At 46.2% G+C, this 17,336-nt stretch overlaps 1 long non-coding RNA gene across 4 annotated transcripts in view; it reads right to left on the bottom strand.

The window, feature by feature from the left end:
* The window catches only part of LOC136020548 (uncharacterized), a 75,202-nt gene extending 59,696 nt beyond the window's left edge, over positions 1 to 15,506 (bottom strand). For all 4 annotated transcript variants that reach the window (XR_010615404.1, XR_010615403.1, XR_010615402.1 and 1 more), the window contains exon 1: positions 15,433 to 15,506. This is a non-coding gene — a long non-coding RNA (uncharacterized LOC136020548). The remainder of the gene's footprint in view (positions 1 to 15,432) is intronic.
* Positions 15,507 to 17,336: the final 1,830 nt, after the last annotated feature.

Here is a 17,336-nt window from a genome sequence, read left to right as displayed (position 1 = left end):
AGCAGGTGGCAAACTTAAAGTAGCCCATTAAAGAAACAAAGGTTAGAGAAATAGGTTTTCAAGAGGGTTTGTTTAGGATATGACTGTGTGAAGGACTAGAAAATAACCTGTTTTCTCCAAGTTCAAGGTGTCCTTAAGTTTCAGTTGCTTGAATCATAGCAATATTTTTAGGACATTTGAAAAACAATTGGATTGGTGGTACTCCATTTCTGACTCACTCCTTTCCATAATGTTTTTTTGGTTGTCATTTCCGTATATATTACTTTTCCCAGTTTTGTTTCTGTGGCAGGAAAAGCAAAGAGAAGAAACAGAGTTGGGGGACAAACCCCTATCATTCCCCCCAGACCAGAGGTGAGAAAGTGAGTCAGAAACCAGGCTTTTTTTCCTTTATACCTTCTGCTTTTCACTGCTGTATTCACTGTGGACAGTTTATTACATGCTTCTTCACTGAAGAGACCAAATCAATATATAGGGCTTGGAGCAGCCTGGTCTAGTGGCAGGTGTCCCTGCCTGTGTCAGGGGGTTGGAACTAGATAAGCTTTAAGATCCCTTTCAACTCAAACCACTCCGATTGTATGAATATACCAGCAGAGGAGTTCTATGTTATTTTACTGCTTTCTTGGTCACATCTCTACTCTGAAAGCAAGAGGCTTCCCCCCCACCCACCCAGGCATCAGGTCTCTACCACTATTAAAAACCTCTTGCAAACTTAATTGCACCCTCCAAATAGAACCAGAGCAAGATGCAGAGGACACATCCTTCAAAGGGCTCCAGCCTCCTGCAGCCCCAACTTCAGCCTGGGGTTCAAATACACAATTTAACCAAAGGTGGGGAAGATGCCTGAAGATATTAGACATAAAAATCATCATTCCAGCCACCTTCAATGAAATTACAATTTCCTTTTTCCTGCAGTCAAATTGCAGATACAAATGATGCCCTTAAAGAGTGTTGGAGCAGCGCTGAGCTTGTTCTTGGCCCATCTCATCCCCTCGCAGCAGAGGTGCGAGAAGGCTGGCTCTCTGCCGCTGCCAAGGAGAAGATTCAGGAGGTTAGACACAGAGCAGAGGCAAGTGCAGTGTCTTTCATTAAACAGCATCTGCCCTTCCTCTGGATATATTACTTTGCGCCAAGTGGTGTGGATGTGGGTTGGTTTTTTTCCTTCCTTAAGTAAAGAATATTTAACGTCATATCAAAAGAAAAATGGTCCCTTAAATTATTTGTGGCATGTCCTCTGCGCTGTGGAGGAACAAAGCTCACTCTCCCCATGAGCCACATCAGAGTTCAGGAGCAGCAGTGACAGTCAGGCAAGAATTTATGGTCCCTGGGGAGAGATCTGCTAGGGTCCTGCAGAACAAGATAAAATATTTGAGGGTTGGGGCTTTTATTTCCTTCTTCTCCATAGGATTATGCAGGGATGAAGGATGTAAATCCATTTTCTCAGGGACCAAGACCTCACCAAAACACCTTCCCCTCCTTGAAGGCAGAATTGGGTTTGCAGAGGAAAGTTAGTAATCTGGTTTTGTTGCCATAATACTCTTTTCTCTATTCCCAAGAAATTTTGCAGCACAAACAGGAATTCTCCGTAGGTTAAAAGCAAACTCGGGACAAGGCAAAAGAAAGCAGCAAAGGGTTCCCTTCCCTTTCAGCCCTTCATTTTGAGCATGAGGTCTTTGGGGCACACTGCATGATTAATGTGACTCATGAGCACTTGCAGGGACACTGCACCCAGGTACCACCAGGGAAGCTCATCAGCCTCATATTTAAATGCCTTTCACTGGCTGCTGCCTTGGGACTCAGGGCTCAGTTGCTGGTCACAGCTGGAGCGCAACAGGGAGGGTTTGGGTGGTTTCTCAAGGACCAAAGCCCTCTCAAGCTGTCATTCCCAAGCCTCGCATTGAGAATTGGTGCAAACCTATCAGCTCTGTACCAAAATGGTGACTGGGGTTTCCAGCACTGGGCAGAGCAGCATCCCACTCACTGAACAGATGAACCATCACTGTAGATCTTCCGCCTCCCACGAGACAACCTCTTCTAAACTTGCCCCATTCCTTTCTTTGTCCGGAGCCAAAGAACCCTGCTGAAAGCACCTGACTGCACTGGCCCAGCATGGAACCATAGAGTCAACTAGGTTGGAAAAGACCTTTAAGATCACCGAGCGCAACCGTCACCGAGATTGCCAAACCAAGCATTAAATCATGTCACTAAGGGCAAACTCATCTCCCCTCATGGTCGCCAGTCACAGCCAGCCCTCATCTGCCCCCTCACAGTGGCCCCACACTGCACAGCTGCTGCCCCTACCCCTCATGGCCACCCCTCATCTCCCCTCAAGATCTCCCCTCATGGCTGCCCATGCTCTCACCTCATGATCTTCCCTCACCTTAATGGCCACCCCCCTCTGTCCCTTCGTGATTTCCCCTCATGGCCGCCCCTCTGTCCCCTCATGATCTCCCCTCATGGCCGCCCCTCTGTCCCCTCATGATCTCCCCTCATGGCCGCCCCTCTGTCCCCTCATGATCTCCCCTCATGGCCGCCCCTCTGTCCCCTCATGATCTCCCCTCATGGCCACCCCTCTGTCCCCTCATGATTTACCCTCATGGCCACCCCTCTGTCCCCTCATGATCTCCCCTCATGGCCGCCCCTCTGTCCCCTCATGATGTCCCCTCATGGCCACCCCTCTCTCCTCAACTCTCAGGGTTGCTCCTCCTGTCCCCTCACCCCTCATGGCTGCCTCTCTCGTTACTCCCAAGACCTCACCTCACACCTCATGACCGCCCCGTCTCTCCCCTCATCATCTTCTCTCATGGCCACCTCTCTTGTCCCCTCACACCTCATGGCCACCCCTTTGTCCCCTCACAAGTTCTACTCACCCCTCATGGCTGCCTGTCCTATCCTCTCATGATCTCCCCTCACGGCCGCCATTGCTCTCCCTTCACGATCTCTCCTCACCCTTCATTGCCGCCTCTCCTTCTCCCACCAACTGGTATCCCAAGCACCACTCAAGCAAGTAACATGGCAGCCTGGAGGGAACGGCTGCCGGTCCCGGCCCTGCGGCACAGAACTGGGATTTACTCTCCCCATAGACGCACGATGCCGTACCTCATCACTTCAGCATCCGCAAAGTCAACAGCTTTTTAGTCCACATCATGGTGGAGACAGGAGTCGGCCTGATGCTAAGTCCCCCCAAAGGAACTCTTTTCTGTAGGCTCGGTGGATCCAAGCTTCGGATCTGGCTCCTAACTCCCGTGCCACCGGCATCTTTAGTATTGTCCTTTCGTTTGCAGGCTTTTCTCCTTTGTCAGCCAGAACTCAAACAGGTGAATTGTTTAAGGCACTGTTCCTGCCTCAAGATCTGCTATGTCTTATCCACAATAACCAAAGCACATGGAGCACTGCCTTTAGCACTCAGCAAGACTCAAAAGTGACTACCACAAAGGGACAATGCAAAGCACCAAGAGTTCATTTACTCCACTAATGTTATAGTAATTAATACTACCTAAAAATCATCATCTTTCAGATCAGATAGATGCCGTCAGTGTCAGGTTCTTCACCCTGAATCACTCTTAGCTTTAATACAGGACAAGGCAACAAACCGAAGGTTGATGGCCAGCACCAGCGCTGCTCACACCTATTCACCAAGGCACCCTCCTTCTTGCAGATGTATTCAGCACCACCTTGGAAGCAAGAGCAAAAACTCCAAAGTTAGTCCCATGCATAGGCTGGAGGAAAAACCTATGTGTCTGCAGGTGGAAAGGTTAAAAGCTAAAGGCAGGTTTGCTGCCAAAGCACAAGCGGCTACAGAGCATCCCCAGTCTCAGCCTGCTTCAACTCCAACAGCACAGGTTCCCCCCCCTCAAGACCCCAGACAAAATCCCTCATCAAGGGACTGGTTTCTCCGAAATGAGCACATCAGCAAACTGCACATCCCACTTTTCTGCTGAGGAGATCCCAAAGGTGGCTGCAGCCCCCCGCCACTCCGCTGTAGGGAAGTGGCACTAATTACACTGCAGTTTTGAAGCACCACTGGGCCAGTTTTGCCCCCCGGGCTCCCACTGAGGTACTGACAACACATCGGACAGTCTCTCTGCTATGGGAGTAGCAGCGACAATGGTGGGAATAGATTCGATCTTGTTATGTTCATTTACAAAGGTGTTTATGGCAGGCTGATGAGAAACTCAGTCCAAGCCCTGCTCTCTTCCCACAGCATACACAGTTCCCAGAACCTGGGATGCAAACACACTGTAAAAATTGAAGATGTAGGTCAAAATAGAGAATCGTTCCTAGAGCCCTGCGTTGTCTGAGCTCTTTACAGCTTCATAGAGGTGTTTGGGTGCCTCAGTGCTCTTAAAAATAAGAGCTAGCAATAAAGCCAGTTATTTGTGTATGGCTCATGAAGCCTCTTACAATGCTATGGAGATAGAGCAATCTCCATTTTACAAAGGACCCAGATCCTTAAATCTATGCAAGTATTTAGGCATTTACTTCAAGACCAGTGGGCTCTAGCCCACAAATAGCTGCAAGGAGACTGAAATAGGGAAGAGTTGAACCAGCACCATTCCCCATCACACAGCAAACCACAAACCTGATGCCCAAACACTGCCCAGGGTCTCCTGGCCTCAGTCCTCCCATACAGCCTTAGCTATAGCCAGTTCCCACCGTGGCAGCAGTTCAGATCAAGGCTAATTGTATTTGAATCTACAGGGTACCAATTTTCCAGCGAAGGGGTTTTAATCTAACATGCAGATCTCTTGTCTACATTCACATCACCCCAGAGACCCATAACGTAGGTCATTTGTGCATACACAATCTCGGTAATAGGATGCACAATTTTAAAATGGCTAAATCTGTAGAGAAGGGGGGGAAAAAAAATGTTATTACAGGAGGAAAAAAGAAAAGATTAGCTCACAGGCTGAGATCATGTTTGCCAAGTTTCCACCCAGAGAATTATTCCAGTACCAAATTCTAAGCTACCAAAATAACGGGTTTATACAGCAGGCATTGTGCCAGCTTTTTGGCTATAATTATAGTGTTTTCCTCTCTCGAGTTCTTTATTGATATCTGGATATGTTTTTTTTAAAGGAGGAGGTGGAGAAGTGATTTTATACGTTCAACAAACTACAGCAACGCTTGATGTGGTTAAAAACCAGCAAGTTCTCACAACCTGCCAGCCTCCAACTTCACAGGAAATGTCAGTGCCACTATCAGACTTTAGAGGAACCCCAGGGATCCATTACTATGGTTTGAAGATGTCCCTGCACTTCCCTTTTAAGTAAACGCCGGAGCCGCTTGCTTCATTCGGTTGCTGCTGTGCTGCACAATATTCCTTTGAGGAGATGCTTTGCAATGACAAAATAACTGCTGACAATGTGAATACTGACTTCATTTTAATTTTGTTTTACATTTTCTTTGGTATGTTTTGATCCTAACCATCTTTAGAGTGCAATATTTTTTTTATGATAATCAAGCAACTATTTATACAGTACCACAGAGTCATCTTGTTGCTTCCCCCCCCACCTCTTTCCCCTTTTCTCCCTTCCCCATCCAAAGGATGTGAAGGAATGACATCCTCAGTGTGGTTTCAATAAAGAAAAATGGAAGGGAAGAGAAGCACCCTAGAAAGAACGTAAAGATCAGGAGTGACACAAAATAGGGCAACGTTGGTTTTGCAAGCTATAAAAACAAACACTGCAGAATGGGATGTCAACACAACTGCTTGGGAATCGAGCCCTTGTGACAGTCACCTCTTGGAGCACACACTAGTTTCCCATCCCATCTCCATCCCAAAAGGGGTAGCTGACAGCAGCAAGTCCCAGTTCAGGGAGCTGTCTTATTCAGGGATGCATTTGACTGAAGTCTTAATAAATCCCCTGAATCCAGGACATTCTTAGTGCTTCTGAAAACCGTGCCTTTTTCATCCTCTCTTATAATTCTGGGAAACTTCACCACTACTGAAATTAAAATTCCATCAGCTCTGAACCTGGGAACAATTAGCCCAGCTGAGATGATTCCTGATAGTCTTTCCTATGTAATAACCAATATCCAATATACCTCAACATTGTGAAGATCTCTGTAAATGAAGTGACATCTCTTGCTGGACAAAGCCTGGACATGTTATCCTTCAGCGATAGGAATCCTAAGGGGACAACTATTCTCCCTCGTTCGAAAGCTTACTTAATTGTTCCAGTTGCTGGAAAATTTAAACTATTTCCCCAGTCACTATGCCAAGTTGTGTTAAGCTCTTTGTCTGGCTGATATGCCAACCAGAGGCACAGGGAGATAAGGAGAGCTGTGGGAATTACACAGACCAACTTACACAGCAAGAGTTCCCTCGTCCAAGCTCTTTTCTTCAGCTTTGCCACTGCTTCCACTTATTATTATCATCACATAACTGAAGCCAGCAACTCTTTCACCTCCAGTGCCTTGGCTACACTTACACTAGGACTCTGAATACAGGACCCTGTGTTTAACACCTTTTTGGTTCATCTCCCTTCCATATTTGCTTTATTTTCCATTAAACCCCTATGTATTTATCCCATATGTTTCAGTATTCAGCAGAGCAGGCATGGCAAAGCACACAGATTTACCTTCTGCATACGCACCTATTTTCCCGGGTCAGGTTTTCAGTGGCGATAATGGCACCCGATTTTCCAAGAACAAGCTGTGACTGAAACCAGTCCTCTGGACTTTTGAGCAGATGGGAATAGTTTGTGCTCACTCTCCCAGGACTTCCAAACAGGACAACAGGTTCTTAGCAAGACCCTGGTTACATAAACCAAAGGCTCCACATCACTAACATTAAGAAAATGGGCCATTCGATGGCATTTATTCCTATAAATTGTACTTTCTTGCATAGTACGTCTTTAATGAGCTAAAATACTGCTCCATGCCCACCTCAACCATCACTGCTGCCATCCGCCTAGACGAAAAATTGGTGAAACCCTTTTCTACGGTGTCTCCAGCCAATATCAAACTACAGTGCAAAGGCCAGAGCAGTAAAGGGTTGTATTTCTATAGCTCTCAGGTGCAAAGGTTGATTTATATTGGACTTCAGAAAGGCTAAATCTGCTCCGAGAAGCAGTCATAAGAATCATTACCTTTAGCCATCCATTCGGGGTTTTGTACCTTTAAATGGACATTTCCCATCAGATCAATAAGCTGATCATTAGCGATGTTGTACAGGATCCTTAGAACGGATTGATCTTGGATGTGAAATAGAGTTGCACAACTCAAGTGTTCCTGGAGCTGGGAGAAGCCACTGTGCCCTCTCAGACCTTCCCCTCCACTCATATGGTTACTTGTCCCTGGTCACAACACTCATTTCACACCCAAAAGATAGAGAAGCTGGTATGTGGCATGTGACCTCCTGCCTCTAGTTTTGACTATATGAAGTTGCCAAAGAGTTGAACTTCAAGGACAAAGCAAATAAGGAACCATCTCTTCTCTCCATCCAACATCCTGATGGATCGCCTTTGCAATCATCGCAAACACCATTTGGCTTGAGTTTCATCCCAAACCTTCAAGTGAACTTTTATATTCATTTCCGCATCACTGGAATAGAAGCACCTACTTTCATGGTATTTTTTAAGCATCATTTCTTTGTGTAAAGCCCACTGCATGAGGACAAACTTCAGAGCAGACCTTCGAAACAGCACCAACTTGGGCCACATCAGCACTTGGAATATTCCTACAGGTTTGAAAAGCCAATGTTACGTTCCTGATTGCAATATCATATTCTATTATGTTCCAGCTATGCACTGTGACAAGAACGTTTTCCTTCTGTATATCCCTTTTTCCCTATTATAACAATACCAGGATACAAAAGCCTGCAAATGGGAGGTGTCTTCTCTCTAAAGTCTCTTTTCCCTCCCTCCTCCAAGAAGGAAGCCAAGAGCAGCCAGGAACGACCAGAACTCTGTTAATTCAAGCTTGTTGTTACATTAAGCATCAGAATTGATCTCAAGCCTGATACCAGCCCACAAGTTTCTCCTCCGGCAAAATGATTTTGTAGAACTTCCTCATTTCCTACCACTTTAAAATGTTTTCCAAGACTGAAAAGATGTTTGGGAGCAACAGCTGAAATATTCCACTTACAAATGATTGAATTGTAGCTTGCAAAACCCCAGAACACTTTTTGCAAAAGCTCTTTTAAAGCAAGTGGGGCATTTTCCTCCTCAGAAAGCACAAAGAACATCACATACAGGTACTTTTCTTCATTCCAGTGAAAAGACATTAAAAAAATCCCTAAAATCCTCTCTTCAGGAATCAGTTTTTTAAAGAAACTGATTTTTATTTGTATTTCGGGTGACATCAGCAGTTACTGAGCAGGGATAGTGGTACCTGCCCTGACAGCTGCCAGCCAGACATCGAACAGGACACATCTTGTATAGCACATTAAGTAGGAGGGACCACAGCGTCTGTAGTTCTATCCATTTCAGCAGAGCTTTGGCACCTTATAGCTGCAAATCTGGCCCATAGTCCCTACTCCCAGACACTTAGAAGTCTGATTTGTCCTCTCCTTAATGTGTGGCCTCACAAAGCAAAGAGCCCCAGCAGTTTCAACAAGGCCATCCGCCCCAGAAGCATCTGTAGCATTAACATCCTCCCTGCCCCCTGCAAGGCTTTTCCTGTGAATCAGTAACTCCCATCTCCCAGCCTTAAACCCATTTCATGGTAGGATGGAGGCAACCAACAGTCTCTGACGTTGGTCTCCAACACAGTGTCACAAGCTTTGCCACTTCAGCAAGATGGGTGTTTGCCAGCAGGAGCAGGCAGCTTGGGATGCAGCCTGTATTCTTCCTTGGGGAAAAAAAAAAAACCACCCATATTAGCTTTAAATGCAAGTCGCAGCTTATAAATGCCAAGAAATTCCTCTTGCCACATGAATGTTTCCAGAATGCTCTGCTGAATTAAATGGATTCAGCTTGCTTTCAGATCCCCATATACAAAGAGACAGCTTGATAGATAAATACGCTCAGGGTGCAGACAGCTCTGGTCAGTGGACAATTAAGGATGGGAAGACGACGATGCCTGGGTTGCTTCAGATCCAGAGCACAAATTATTCCTGCTAGAGAATTCTATTAGTAATATTTGCATCTTACTAATAGAAATCCAATTACTCAGAATGACTCTGAGCACATTATCCATTTTTAGCAAAAACTTGCCTTATTCTGCAAACAGATTTTTTGCTTCATCGCCACTTTACTTTTGTTCCCGCGGTCCTCTGGGATGCAGCATCCTTCAAGGACATGTCAGAGGAGCATGCTATCCCATCATCCCCTCGCTTTGAGGCCTAGCAGCTGAATCACCCCCAGCCCTATTTTCTTTTGCAGTGTTAGATTAGCGAGAGGGCTTATGACCTGCCATCTGTCACTGCAGGCTGCTGACTGTGAGTCTCTGCTCTCTCTCCGCAGCATTGCTGAGGAGGTGGAAGGCTTTGCAGGGGAGGAGGACAGGGGAAAAAGAGCCTTTTCCTCCTGCTGCTGCTCCTTGCTCTAAAGCCATAGCTCAGCAAGCCCAATGGAGGATGCACCAGGCTCATCGGGGAGGACAGACACCCTCTCCAAGGGCTTTTTCTGCCTTTAATGCAGTGACATTTGCTGTGCAGGGGCTTTCGCGGCGTGAAGACAGAGCTAGCGGTACCTCGGAGGCAGCCTGCTCCGAACCTGCGGCTCCCGCATGCTGTTTGATCACACCTGCTGAAGCTTTCCCAGCCTTGCCAGGGAGAGCCAGGCAATGTGACCATGCATCTGGCTTCCTGGCAAGGACAGGGCTGCCTCTGGCCCTGCGCCAGCGCAGTCCATCTCCTCCTGAAAATAGTGCACCATGTAAAGAGAAGAACAAATAAGCCGCACACCCTCCCCATCCACATGCACTGACCCGTCTCCATCACCCACCATGGATGGGAGACCCACGGATGGTCCCCATGGGACCAGAAAGCAGCCTACAGGGCTTGGGGAGAAAGCAACACATCAACTGATGAGTTTTCTTGCTTGATTTAAAGGAATCTGGTCGCAAGGCTCCTGCCCTGAAGAAATGAAGTAACTTTACATTGCAGCAGGAGTCATAAGACAGCAGCTCTCCTTTGAAGCTGAGGGAAGGAGTGTTCCCACCTCCTGTTGAAAAAAAATCTCTGCATAACTTCTCCAATAGCTTCCACTGAGGCTCAGCATAATTGGACCAGAACTTACCAGCTCCATCCCCGCTAGAGCAGATGGGACTTTCGCACATCAACTTCCTTCTGTCTTAAAAATAAGACAATGCACAATGTGAGCAAACACCAAATCAGTTTCCAGTTGTGGCATCAGCATTCTCCCCACAGCAGTTCCTTCAATTTCCTGTTCCTGAAATGGTCTCTCCTCAGATATCTAGCCTAAACTTAGCTCCCCGTTTCTCTGCAGGGATGTGCTCTCAACTCATATCTTCCCAGCCTGTGGTCATTCTAAAGCCACGATATGTAAGAAAGAACCAGCAGCCTGAGGGTGAAAGACCTAATTTGGGACCTTTTGTGTCATTGGCAAGAGTGAACCTGCCCATACATTGAGTCCTGGTGCTTGGGAAGGAGCTGCCCTTCCAAGCTCCCTGCCTTCAGGCACCGCTTAGGTCCATCAGCGCCAGCCTGCTCACATCCTCCTACGCCATATGAGAAGTCTCCAGAGATGTTTCTTTGGTTGGGAAAGAAGAAAGGACTCAGGAACCAAAGGAAAAAAGCAAGTTAAATTATTTCTCCAACCTGCCATCCCCTGAGACTGTTTTAGCACAAGCTGATTCCACTTTGGAGATCTAAGTAATCCCAGACAGACCCCTAGTAACTGATAATCATTGAAACGAACAAGGTGTGGGGGGGGGGGGGGTTAAGCTGCCACCTTGCCAAAGCATTTCTTTATGCAAAGGACCTTCTGTATTCACAGGTAAGTATGAAAATAAGTCTTGCACGTCATGGTCAGATGCCACGTCCTCCCACCCCTTTCCAAGCAGTGATCCATCCAGCAGATGGTATTGTTGACAAGGAGCCCATGGAACTAGCACTGCCAGTCCCTCATTCCCCGCAGTGGTCCATGACCTCACCACAGAGCTCCGCTCTGGATGTTGGTAGGCACATGTGGGTAGTCTGATGTTAGCAAGCAGATATTTCTAGAAATAAGATAATATCAATCAGATATCATCTTCTAATTGAAATCAGCAGTAAGTCCCACCAAACTAAGGCTATGCCCCCATTGCATGCTATCTCTGGAACATTTTGTCTGGATGGATGATGATTTTGTCCCCATGGGCACCCAGAAATCCTAGGCAGGTGGCCCCTGTGCACACAGATCTCAGCACATTCAGGTTTGCTCCAAGTGGTCAAGCTATTTCTGCAGCATATGTGCAGCAGGCCTAACACAGCTTGAAAAATCACTTTGCACGTGTTACACTGTGTATATGGACGTATTTCTGTACAAGAAACCTCCAACAGGAGCAGGACACCTTTTATCATATGACAGCAGGACCCAGACATTCAGCACCACTCTGAAGCCACGCATCCAGTTTGTGTGCAGACACAGCAACAGTGTGCACAGGCATAAAATTAACTGCGCTGCGTTATCCCCTCCAGCAAGTCTGCATTCAGGGATGCTGCAAAAATACAATAGCGAAAGAGGACAAAAGACAAGGATGCAGGCTGTAGAATTTGGCATCAAAGCAGAAGCTGTTCAGCTTCAGTTTTTCTAAGAGAGTCTGGTCTCTTGCAACCCAAGGAGTACACAAGAGGTACCGTGCAGAGCTGCCATTGAACGATGCTACTGTGAGTGACACAGACTAGACCTGTACACATGCTGTAGGGCTTTCTAAGATACCTTGGACTTATCATTTCTGAACCCACAGCCTATTTCAAACTACTCCTGGATTGGCACCCAGGTGCATGATCAAGCAAAGCTGTCAGCAGAAGATACAGGTTTCCAGGGAGAGCCCCAACTTCTTTGCCTGCTAAGCACAAAGACCCTTCCACACAGATATGAGCTGGCAAGACTTGCTGGGGTTCAAAGACCACTGAGCCACTGCTCCTCTCCTTGAGGGTCCATCACAACCCATTAAGCCAGACTGGCTCCTCTTTGCACCCTAACCATAGGAGAAAGCAGCGCCCCAGGTTTTGTTATGAATGCTTCGCAGCATGAACAGAGCACATCAAATTCTCATGCATTAGACATGCAGAGAAGCTAAAAAGTCATTTGGAAATAAGGAAGTGTATAAGTTACTCTAGCTTGAGGGCTCTAGTAATTTATGCACTGAGAATTTATACAGGTCATGTACCTATTTACTTTGCTGTGCTCTAAAAACATGCACAGTTACCTTAGCAACTTTAACATTGCAAGAGAGTACAGAGCTTTCTTAAAGAGACATTGTCAAGAGTGGTCAGCATGCCCAGCCCTTCCCTCGCTTTCCTGTGTGCTGGATCCACACTGATATGTTTTCCCCCTCAGATCAAATACACACTGTTATATTAACAATGAACAGCCCATTTCAGAACTCACGGACATCATCTAACAGTAAACAAAAATAAGCCTACCATGTGCAAGAATGAGTAAATGTCATCAAAAATAGACAGAATTTACTCATTTCATCATCCTGACATGTTCTGAAAGCTGAAAATGATTTTCCAATTTGTGGAAATTGCCCAGACTTTATAAAAACATAAAGCATGCTACCTTGGGGCTTTCCCATTCCAAAACCATCATAGAAGAAAACTAATAAGCTGACTAGGCAATAAGCACCCAACCTCTCCAGTTTGCTTTGGTTTGTTCTCCTCTCTCTCCAGGATTTTGCACTAGGTTTCTTTATGGATTGTTTTTCCCAAAGCCAAATTAAAAGGCTCCCACAGTACCCAAAATGCAGAAGTAACCACTTAGAAGTGAAACACCTTTTCTGCCCATCACTCAAAGTCTGATCTGATACCTGACAGCAAAGTCCTACCGAGCCCATCATCAACCTTTCATCAGCCCTTTGAGATATGTGGAAAACCTCACAGATGAAGCAGAAGTGCCTGATAAATTCCCAGAGTTCCCAGTCACAGAGCAGGATGAAGTGTGGAGCTAGGGAAACAGGCAGCCCTTATCTACTGAATCAAGTGCTCAAAGCACTGACTGATCCCAAGCACACCCAGCACCAGCAGCTTTCAGTGTCACTTTAAAACCACAAACCTGCCACCCCAGGTGATTCAAGGTGCTTTATTAGCTACCAAAAATCCTCCCTTGCTTTCCACAGCCATTAAAATCAGAGTAAAGCACTGACGGGACACATCGTGCCACAGAAAACAATTTTGTTACAACCCCTTACAAGGCCACAATCAGAAACGGCCCAGAAATGCTGCACTGTGGCACTGCTGGAATTCGGGCCCTTCTCCTCCTTCCTCCCCACATCTGCAAGCCACAAAGCACACAATGAAGTATCTTTTTCTCTCTGTACCTACATACCCATTTAAGCTTTCAGTTAAAGTAAACTCATGATTTCTCTCCCAGAGAAGTCTGAATTTGCAAACCTTAGGGAACACACAATAGATTTAAGCCGTTTGGGGGGGGGGGTTAACAGCTGTAAAGGTGATACATCTCCTGCAGCATCCTGTGAATATAGGAGGTGCCTCTTTTTTGCACACAAAGGTTATGCTTATTGAGCTAGGCAGGGAGAGCAAGGCGAAGAGCTATAAACCCCATTTTCTGGGTAACTGCTTTATTGCTACATTATCAAGTGAGAGTCAAATTGTGGCTCTTTTCAATTAGAGGGACAAAGAAAGACTTAGAGAAGCAAGATGTTGACTCTCCCTTATGAATAGTAGATGCCTCCAATCAGATTCTACGGCATGGGCACATATGGTTATATTTTAGGTGGGTTGTGCCTAAGAATTAAAGGAAATATCTACTATAAACCCTAAGTATTTTACATTTCTGACCATTCCTTTTCCTGACAAGCACAGCACACCTTCAGGGCTTCATTTTAGGAGAAAATGTGGGAGTGGATCTCAGAAATCACCTCTAAAAGCAGCATGAGTAGACTCCCTCCAAAGCAAGAGGGCTGGGAATTCATTACTCTTTCCCCTTGTCCTTATGCTTACAACCAACCAAACCTCAGTGAACTTTTCCTATTGCACCAAATTGTCCCATTTTTCAACAACAGCCTTGATAATACTGTCTGAAGGCCTTGTAACATGCTCTGCATCTGCAGACAGGCAGCAACAGCAGCAGGGCGAGGGGAGAACACCCTGTTGACATCCTTCCATCCCATCACATCCCCATGGAAGCCAGTGGAGAGGCTGCATAGGAGGTAATGCATCTTGAAGCCATACAAGCTGTTGCAAGGAAGCCTCTCCTCTATATCCAACTTACAGACACACTGACAGATCCACACTGAGGAGCGAGGTCCCAAGCCTCCTACACAAACATCACAGCTAGCATTTATCACAGCATCCCACCAAGGCACCAGCCTTATGCCCTCCCTTCTCCCACTGCCCTGGAGCAGAAGGATTTGGGGGGAAGAGAGGAGGCTTGTGCAGAGCTCCCCATTCTCCATCCCTTATCCTTTTCTCCATAGAAGGCAGCAATCAGCATCCCAAGCCCAGGTACGTGGTGGTTTGCCAAAGCACCACCAGCTTCGAGCAGCATCACCACGAGCCCTACCACGTTAATTCCACTTGGTGGATTGGGACCTAGATAAATAACTAGAAGGAGAAAGGCAGGACAAGGCATAGCAGATGGCTGAGGATAGACACTGCATCCCATTCTTTCTTGCTCTGCAAGGAAAACAGCTTCACTCTCTGCTGTTTACCATGCTGCTCCCAGCTTTTTTTCTTTTCCCTCTAAAAGTGCACAAATTGGTGTCCAAATACCCAAGGTTTTCCTGGTTTTGTTGCCTCCACAAACATTTTGTGGCTTCCTATCCCTGTTGCAGCTCTTCAGGCCACACGGCACAATGAGGGTGCGATTGCTATAAGATAATCACACCCTTGGGGTGTTATTAAGCACAAGGCTATGCCTCGTGCCTCTCCCTCTCCAGAGATGTGATTATATCATGATAACCAAACTCCCCAGAGACACCTTATTGCAATTATGACATTTCTTTCAGGTTTATGTATGAATACATTATTCAAGGAAATTACTTTGATCACCAGAAACTTCCACTTAGTGTTCAAATACTTAAACTGGATGGTTTACTGAGATGAAGTTCTTTCCTTACAGTGTTTGACAGGAAGAGAAACAGGGCTTTTAATCTGAGCAAAGCAGCACCAGGGCCTAATCCCCAACGTGCAGATACACTCTCTATTATCTAGGATAGCAGTTTTTCAAGTAGCCAAACTAATCCCAATATTCAGTCCATGTTTTGGCTACACCAGTGCCTAGAAAGCAAATCCAACCAGCAATTCCTCTAAAGAGAAGAGCTTAAGGTAAAAAGAATCAAAGATAGAGCTGTTACCTTCTGGTTTCATGAGCACAAAGACATGGAGGTTCAAGGATCACAGAAGAGAAACCATACCTCCTCTTACTGGCTTTATAAACCTGACTGAATCACTAAACTTGAGTGGTCCCACCTGCATAAGGCACCCAGCATCACACCCAAGTGTTCCAAATGATCCCCCAGCCCCTGTTTGCAATGAGTGACCCAAATGTTCCGGCAAAACTCATTAGTTAAAAGTGCCCACCTGCCTCCCTTGCTTATGGACATCTCTGTGGCAGCAGGAGCTGCTGGCACAGCTGGTTTCCCACTTCCATTGTGGTGCAAGAAAAATCACATCTACAATCCTAAAGGGTTAAATAGCTGAGGGGCCAGAACTGACTCCACAGATTAGTGGTGGGGCAAAAGCAAGGTCACACAGAAGATAGGTCACAGGAAAGGCCAGCACAGTGCCACAGATGGATGGTGTTAGCTGATAAAAGGTGTGGCCAGAAGGTCTCCAAAGCCCATAAGGATTCTTCAGGGACCAACTGAATTAAAACGGAGAAGCAGAAATAACACCTGCACCCCAATAGCAATGAATATTCCCCAGGGGCCCATGGACTTAGCAAGAGGGCACAGTGTATCTGTTCCTGTGTTTGTTTTAATGACCTTGGCTAAAGTGTTTATGAAATACATATTGGTTATTGATCCCTCTCCCTATTCCTCACCAGAGAGAGCCCAACATTAATAGCATAGGTCTGGTGTCAGAGAAACACAGAAAACACACATGGAAAAGAGGACACAGATAGGCTGTACTGATGTACACAGGAGAGATCAGAAATGTACATCAGTGACATCATCCGTAGGGTTTATCATAGTTGCTGTATAACTGGGCTACATTCCCCACAATGGGGAAGAGTAAAGCTGCTTTCCCAGGGCCCAGCAAAACCCATTGCCCTTGCTCATGACAGCCCTGTCTCTTCTAAGACCACCTAAGGTGGTCTGTGCCACCTTATACTGAAACAAACAGCAGCCCTAGGGGAACAGAGAGCCTGTACCTAGGTTTTTACACTCTCTTTCAAAATAATAACAATAATTTAAAAACAGGATATTTCAGGAAAAAGAGGTGTTTATTAACCATATTGTATCTTTTAGTTTTTAAAAAGCCCTGGATGGGGTAGGAAAAATGGGAACTCAGTGCATCCAGTACAGTTGAACAACCTGCAATGAACATTCCCTCTCTGGGAACACAGGTAATATCTTCATAATCACACTCCTCCACTCGTGACCCACAGCCAAAGAAGAAATCTCAGCATTCCTCTGTATTTCCTATGCCAAGCTCATCTTTCCTATGCAAAGTTTTAGTCCCAGATCACCTGTCTCTTCTAAACATAATTGCATCCTGTCATGAGCTTTGATCTCTAAAATAGAGATCATCTCTAAAATTGCCAATGCTTGGGGGGCTCTAACTACCTAACACGTGCTGGAGCAGAGCTTCCTTGCAGAGTGGTTTTAAAAAGCAGGTATTTGGCTGTGGTGGGCTATAAGGTAGCTTAACCATTTATTCAGGCCTAAAAGCAATCAAGCTTTAGGAAAGAGCATAGCTGTGAAGCTCCTGACACTCTCGTGCATGTTGGGTTTGATTTCCATAGCTAGATTTAGACTATCTATAGGTAGACTGAGATGAGCTCTTAGGCAGAAGCTCTCCCCTGTGAGGGTGCTGAGGCGCTGGCACAGGGTGCCCAGAGAAGCTGTGGCTGCCCCATCCCTGGCAGTGCTCAAGGCCAGGTTGGACACAGGGGCTTGGAGCAAGCTGCTCCAGTGGAAGGGGTCCCCGCCCATGGCAGGGGTTGGAGCTGGATGGGCTTTAAGGTCCCTTCAACCCAAACCATCCTGTGATTCTATGACTCTATGGAGCTGTTTATGCTGATGTCTCTTCAGAC

The sequence above is a fragment of the Lathamus discolor genome, chromosome 11 (assembly GCF_037157495.1).
Source record: "Lathamus discolor isolate bLatDis1 chromosome 11, bLatDis1.hap1, whole genome shotgun sequence".
NCBI lineage: Eukaryota > Metazoa > Chordata > Aves > Psittaciformes > Psittacidae > Lathamus > Lathamus discolor.
Note: the sequence above shows the minus strand (reverse complement) of the source record. Positions and strands in the feature narration are given on the sequence as shown.